Genomic DNA, 6,694 nt, shown 5'->3' with positions numbered 1-6,694 from the left:
TCGGCACCGCGTTCCGTATGTGTTATTTTTAAAAAGTATCCAGCAGCAATGGTTGATGTCTTAGGAGGAATTTTGACCAATCAGTCGGGAGTTCGTTTTAAGGTCCTGATTTAAAAACTAAGTACTAAAAAGAGTAAGCCTTTAAAACGTTTCTGGTTTTGCAAAAGTGTCATCGAACATTATTTCTTTTTAAAAGGTACGCATATTTACTTCCCCGCAAAGTGACCTCTGTGGAGACAAAGCTCATAATCTCATACAGCACGTTACGAGTATGTTATAACTTATTTTTTTATCCTTCCCAAAACCTTTCTGCGATATGGTGTGTGTTACAGGTAGAGAAATTGATGCTCGGGAAGGTTTAAGACATGTGGCCTAGGACACGTGGATGGTCGGTGCCTAACAGGGGGTTGAAGGCACACCCCGAGGTGGTCCAGGTGCTAGTAGACAAAAGAAGCTCAGCCGGATGGGACAGGAAGCCAGACCACAGGACCTGTTCCCATAAACTGAGCAGGGTGGGCCGGCCTTGAACCTATGTCCCGCTCTGTCTGCCTGGAGAGACACACAGCTAATTATCATCTTGTCATTGGATTGGTTTCATTTTCTTAATGCAGTTGCCTGAAGCTGGACAGATGCGGGGGGTGCGGCTGCTGTCCTGTCAGTGACCCTCTGAAGGTGACCAAGGACACAGGGGACATTTCTAAAACGCTGAGGAAAACCACTTCTTTCCCACCAGCCCCTGGATGCAGAGCAAACGCCGAGCCGCCGGCCGGAAGGAAGCATTTTATTTCAGCTCCGGGTCATCACAGACGATGTTCCGGCTGAGGTGGGCCCAGGGGACCTTCAGGTGAGGTCCCTGGAGGTCAGGGGGTGTGAGCAGTTTGTATACGAAATTGACAAAATCAAAGAAATCCAAAGGTCTAAAAAATTCTATGAGCAAGCGAACTCCAGGGGTAACCCCTTAAAAACGCTCCAGTTCTGGAAAGGACACAGGAGGAAGGCGACCCAGACCAGTTTACCTGACGCTTAGAAACGACAAAAACTAAGAACCACATCGGAGGCGACCATTGCATGGAAGTAGGAACGTTTTCCCTTAGCCAGGTGTCCCAGAAAACCAATTAAATAATAAACAAATAAAATTTAACATCTTCGTGTTGAATATTTTAATTGAATATTTTAATCTAATTTATTATTAAATAATACTTTAATATATTATTAAATAATACAGTATATAATAAATAATGTATCTATTATCTATTATATAATAATTACATGTTATAATAATTAATATGTTGTATTAATACAACATTTACATATTACAGAATAACAGAAAGCAGCATATATGATAAAATATAAAATGTAATTACTGTATTATCGATGCAAGCTTATTTCGATACATATACTAGCTTCTCTTAGTTTTAATAGCAGTGCACTAAGCACGGACCAGGCACGTAGCTTGCACTACCTCGTTCATCTTTCCAGAACCTGGTGAAGCGGGGACTATTACTACATCCTTGTTACACGTGGGGATAACAAGACGCAGAGAGGTTTCGTAGCTGAGGCAAAGACGCAGAGCGCAGAAAGGGATTCAGAGCCGGGACTGCCTAACCCTGGAGCTCAGGCTCTTTGATGCTGATTTCCTGCCACTCGGGTAGGAAGCGGGCTCAATTGTCCTTCGTGCTCTGGGTCAGGACAGTAGGACAGCTGGAGGCGGTCTGAGCACTGGCCCGATCTGGGCGGCCACTGAGGCCGTCCTCATTTCTGCACCGGCCACAACCTCCTTTTGCGGCCCCTAAGCAGCCCGAGAGCAGATGCTGGAGGAATGGAGCCCCCCGTTTCCGCGCTCCGTGCCCCGTCCACCTGCATCGTGGTCGAGGAGAAGTCAGGAGCCCATCCCCTCCGCCTGACTCCACACGGGACCAAAGTGGTCGGGGATCAGAGGACACTGATTAAGCTTCGAATATTAAATGAGAAATTGGAAATAAAATGAGTTTCTGATGTTCAGACTTGATAAAATGCGGCCAGCGTTAATCACGGCCACCAGCAAGGAGGGAACGGTGAGGCCCGCGGCCACCAGCGTCGCCTGCACCTGACCTGGCGCATGCGCAGCACCGTCCTCCCTGCACGGTGGAAATAGGACTGAGGGGCTCATCCGACCGGTTCACGAGAGAGGTCAAGGCAGGCAGGTCTCCCCTTCATAACCAGTAGCTGATGAAGGGTGCTGGAAAGTGAGAGACCTTCTATACAACGCGACCGTTCACACCGGAAGCTTGGTGGGGACTCTGCTCGCCCAAGGTCACAGTCTGAGAAGGGGACCGTCCAGACCAGAGCTCTGGTCCCAGAGCCCAAGGCACTCCCTCCCTGCCACCCCACCACTAAGCTAGATTGGCTTAGCATCAAAATCAGTGAAGCTTTGTATTCATTCCAAAAACATTATTCCTTTTTCTTTTTTTTAAATCAAAAGAATATTCAAAGTGTTTAACTATAACAGGTCTTTCTCTTAAATAAAATGTCTACACCTATTATAAAGTCCTGTATATTTACTAGCATTATGTTAAAAATTCAATACAATCATCATAAAAATTGGCATCGGAACTTTTAATACAAATATAAAAATGTAAAAGAAAACTTTGTAATAAAACAAACCCACTCTTTCTGTGTGGAAAACGTTTCACTTATAAATAACCAAGCAATTATAAGGAGGCAAAGGTTATATCCTTTTAAGTGTTTTTTCGTTCAAAAATCTCTTCGCCGATGGCTGTGGAGTCTGGCTATCTCTTGCCTCTTATCTATTTCATGACCTTTGTAACAGAGAAGGACTAAAACTTACCCTGCCTGTGAAGTAGCATAAATATGGGAGTTTTTCTTAACAAGTAGGGCTACTTAAGGAGAGAGACCCTAGATTACCCACTAGATGGCGTCACAGTCACGTGATGGAGGACAGGGCCTCCACAGAGGGGTAACCAAAATGGGAATCCACCACGTGATTCTAAAGAGTGGGTTCCTTGTCCTACCCCCAGTTTATTGGGGTTTTTTGTCTGTTTATTTGTTACAATCAATTTTTTTTTATTATTATTATTTACACATACAGCACCTGCTCTTCCTAGGTGGTCTCCCATCCAAGTACTAACCAGGCCCAACCCTGCTTACCTCCCGAGATCAGACATCGGGCTTGTTCAGGGTGGCATGGCCGCAGACCATGGACTGTGGCTCCACTGGGGCATGAACCCAGGACCTTCTGCATGGAAAGCAGACGTGCTAACTGCTACACTATGGAACCATGTCCTACAATCAATTTTTTAAAAAATAAAACAGACTAGTAGAGATAAAAAATGCATCCTTATTTGTCACCCTAGTAACATTAGCTGACATGTATTGTATGAGGAAATGTGCGGAGTGCCCTTTACACATTATTTCAGTGGGCGATGAGGACCTTAGAGGTTTTATTGTTACTGGATTAATGACGAGGAAGCCGGGTCCAAGTCACGCATCCAGGACCAGACAGTCAGTCGATGTGGCGCTGGCAGCTGCCCGGTCAAATGCTGTTTCCCATCACCAAGGCCACTCACTCTCAGGCGGTGTCTGCCCGTCTGCTGAGATGCAGGAAAACAAACGTCGCCATGACACTCAGAATGCCCTAAGTCACCCCAGCCATTGCATAACTTCTAGCACTCGACTTACGCTAGATAAATTCTATCTTACCTACTTATTAAATATATACGCCGAAGAAAAGAAACATCGTACAGTTCAACTACCAAGCACGTTTTCTGCCTTCTTATTTCTAAGCAAATTCCAGGTCGAAGCATGCGAGGCTTGGAAGGAGGTGAACTTATCTGTCAAAACAGTCACAGACCACACAGAGGAAAGAAATATTTCTAGTGGCTTTTTAAAATATAACATATTCTTTTGACTGTACTTCATGAGTGGAATATATTTTCAGGGTAGAATAAGAAATCTTAAATCTCATTGAGAGTTTTTTCTGTTAATAACGATACTGGTGTGATAACGTGCACCGACAGAGGTACACTGAGATTTAAGTTTTGGACAATATAAGCATTACAAAAATAATTACAATTTATTAAAATATTAAATATATAAAAATCCCTGACCATAACAATATTCAAAAAAGAAAAACCCAACAAAACAAGCACTTGTTTCCAATTTCCAAGATGATCGTTCCGCCTTACCTTACTCTTAAAATTGATCAATAAAGGGAAATATGTATATATTTTTGTCTTTTTGATGGAAGTTATAGTTTAGGGAAACCAAATAAGTCCAGTTGGTGTCAGAAAGCTCCGCTTCACAGAAAAATGGCTGTTAATAAATGTTGAAGGAATGATAGAATTAGAAATTGTCCATTTTACAACTCCCAATGGCATAATTGATTCGGTCAGTGACCATCACGGAAAATAAAACCAATGGCGATTCTTACCTGGGGACACCTTTGCCTGGGAAATTGGGTTCTTTATTGCATCCAAGTGTCATGCCACGGATTAGCTCCTAATTCCTGTTTCTCCTTTACGGTGGGGCCATCTAGCTGTCCCCACTTCACCTAATGATCGCACTCAGTGACAGACGACCAACTGGTGTTGTGTGCCTCCTGATGAAACGAGGTAAAACTACTTAACCCGAATCTATACCAACCTTGAGACCCAACTTCCCGTATAAAGGAAACGCAGCGGACATGGCAGCAAGTTAAATGTCACCCGGAGGAGAGTATCAGACAAATCCAGATCGTGAGACCTCCCACACGTCGACTGGGCTGCTCTTTTCAGAGTCAGTGCCTTAAATAGTTTGGGGCAGGGGCGACGAGGGGCTGTTCCAGGATGGAAGGAACCAAAGGACCTGAGAAATACGGAACAGCTCTCACGGGTGCCCTGGATTCTGGATTGAAATGAAAAGAGCTGAAAAGTTATTATTTAGGGAACGCTGGGGACACAAGTATGAAGCGTGCACGAGATTAGACTTCTGTCAATGGGTTAGTTGTGATTATAATGTTGTGGGTGTGTAAGAGAGTGTTTTTTATTTTTATTAGATGGACGCTGGCATGTTTAGCGATAAAACATCAAAGGGTTTACAATTTACATTTAAAGGCTTCAAAACAAAATACACATATACATAAAAACGAAGCAAACACAGTGATAATTTCCAAACATGAATTAAATGTCTGATCATTTTTAGAATAAAAGTTAGAATATGTAAAACTTGAATCGTTTTTAAATCAATGACATGAGATCTATTTAAACATTATATTTCAGCACAGCCAGATTTTTCCCTAGTAACAGGGCACTAGAGCCTATTTGGAGAAAAAAAAAATATATTGTAAATAAAGCCTTGCCTCAGTTTCATATCAAGAGTATAGATAACATGTTTGGGTATGAGAGTGTATTTAACACGTACGAAGAGACCAGCTCCAAACTCAGGATCCGTTCTCCAGACCAACGTGATTGGTCCAATGTGAGGGAGTCCCAATGCATAGCATGCGGTGAGTACAGAACACTTATGCCTAAGTGTTTTGCATGCACTGTCTCGTGTAGCCTTTGCAACAACCACGAGATGGGCACCAACGGCCCCACTTTGCTGAAGAGAAGCTGAGATTTGGAGGCGTTAAGCAGCCTACCCATTCAGCTGCTTGGGACCAGAGGCAAAATGTGAATCCAGGCCATTCTGTAGCTAAAGTTCTCGCCTTCTACACTTGCCGTCTGAGAAAAGTTCTTGGCAGTCCGCGGGCCCTCATGTCGCTTTAATTTTTGTTCTCAGTGATGAGAGTTTGAGGCAAATTTCAGTTATGAACTTCCATGGGGTGGTGTCGTAAATGCTCCATTCTACCTATTTTGAACGTTTAAAAAAAGTTGAGTAGACTCTTCCAAACACAGCGGGTCCTGACAGTCAGTGGAGGTGGAACGTCAGTGGAGGTGCTTCGCTTGGAGTTACACAGGGGGATGGCGGGCAGTCTGGGCACAGGGTCAAGGTCACGTCCCCGTGAGAAGTGGAAACCTCCTCCGGATTCAAGGACAGTGACTGAACTGTGGAGACATGGCCCCGGGTTTTTGTTTCTGTTTGATTTTTAAGATTTCTGCTGCTATGTGACAAATTCCCACACACTTAGCAGCCTCAAACCACACCTGTTAATTAGTTCCCAGTTCTGGAGGTCAGAAGCCCAGCAAGGCTTCATGGCTGGGTTCTCCACTCAGCCTAAAATCAGGGTGCCGTCCACTGCGTCTAGAGCTCAAGTGCTCTTCCAAGGTTATTCCTGTTACTGACGGAACTTGGTCCCTTGCGGATGTAGGACTGACGCGCCTGCCTCCTCGCTGCCTGTCAGCCGAGGGACTCTCTCAGCAACTGGAAACTACGCTCATCGCTCATGTGGTGCCTCCATCTTTAAGCCAGCAGTGACACATCAAATCCTCTGACTTCTGCTTCTCCTGCCAGCCAGGGAAAACTCTCTGCTTTCAAAGGGCTCACCTGGTTGGGTCGGGACCACTCGGGTCTCTTCCATATCATAAGGGCAACTGGCTGGGGACTCTGATGACATCTGCACAATTTCTTCACAGCAGCACGAGGTTAGCATCTCGGCTGAATCATCAGGAACCCTGGGAGGACATCGTTAGAATTCCACCCACCGTAGCTTTAGAAATAGCGTCCGGCCATCGTCTGGATAACGTACTAGAGGTGGGTGAGATGAGCAGCCTCTGCA

At 44.6% G+C, this 6,694-nt stretch overlaps 1 non-coding gene and 1 pseudogene across 1 annotated transcript; both read right to left on the bottom strand.

Moving 5' to 3' along the window:
* Positions 1-3,079: 3,079 nt before the first annotated feature.
* Positions 3,080-3,195, bottom strand: LOC112480523 (annotated as a pseudogene).
* A 9-nt stretch (positions 3,196-3,204) lies between these two features.
* Positions 3,205-3,277, bottom strand: TRNAG-UCC. Its single transcript has one exon. It is a non-coding gene; the product is annotated as a tRNA-Gly (tRNA).
* Positions 3,278-6,694: the final 3,417 nt, after the last annotated feature.

The sequence above is a fragment of the Pteropus alecto genome, unplaced genomic scaffold, assembly GCF_000325575.1.
Source record: "Pteropus alecto unplaced genomic scaffold, ASM32557v1 scaffold74, whole genome shotgun sequence".
Lineage (NCBI taxonomy): Eukaryota > Metazoa > Chordata > Mammalia > Chiroptera > Pteropodidae > Pteropus > Pteropus alecto.
The sequence above is the reverse complement of the archived record's forward strand: the minus strand, read 5'-3'. Positions and strand labels throughout refer to the sequence as shown.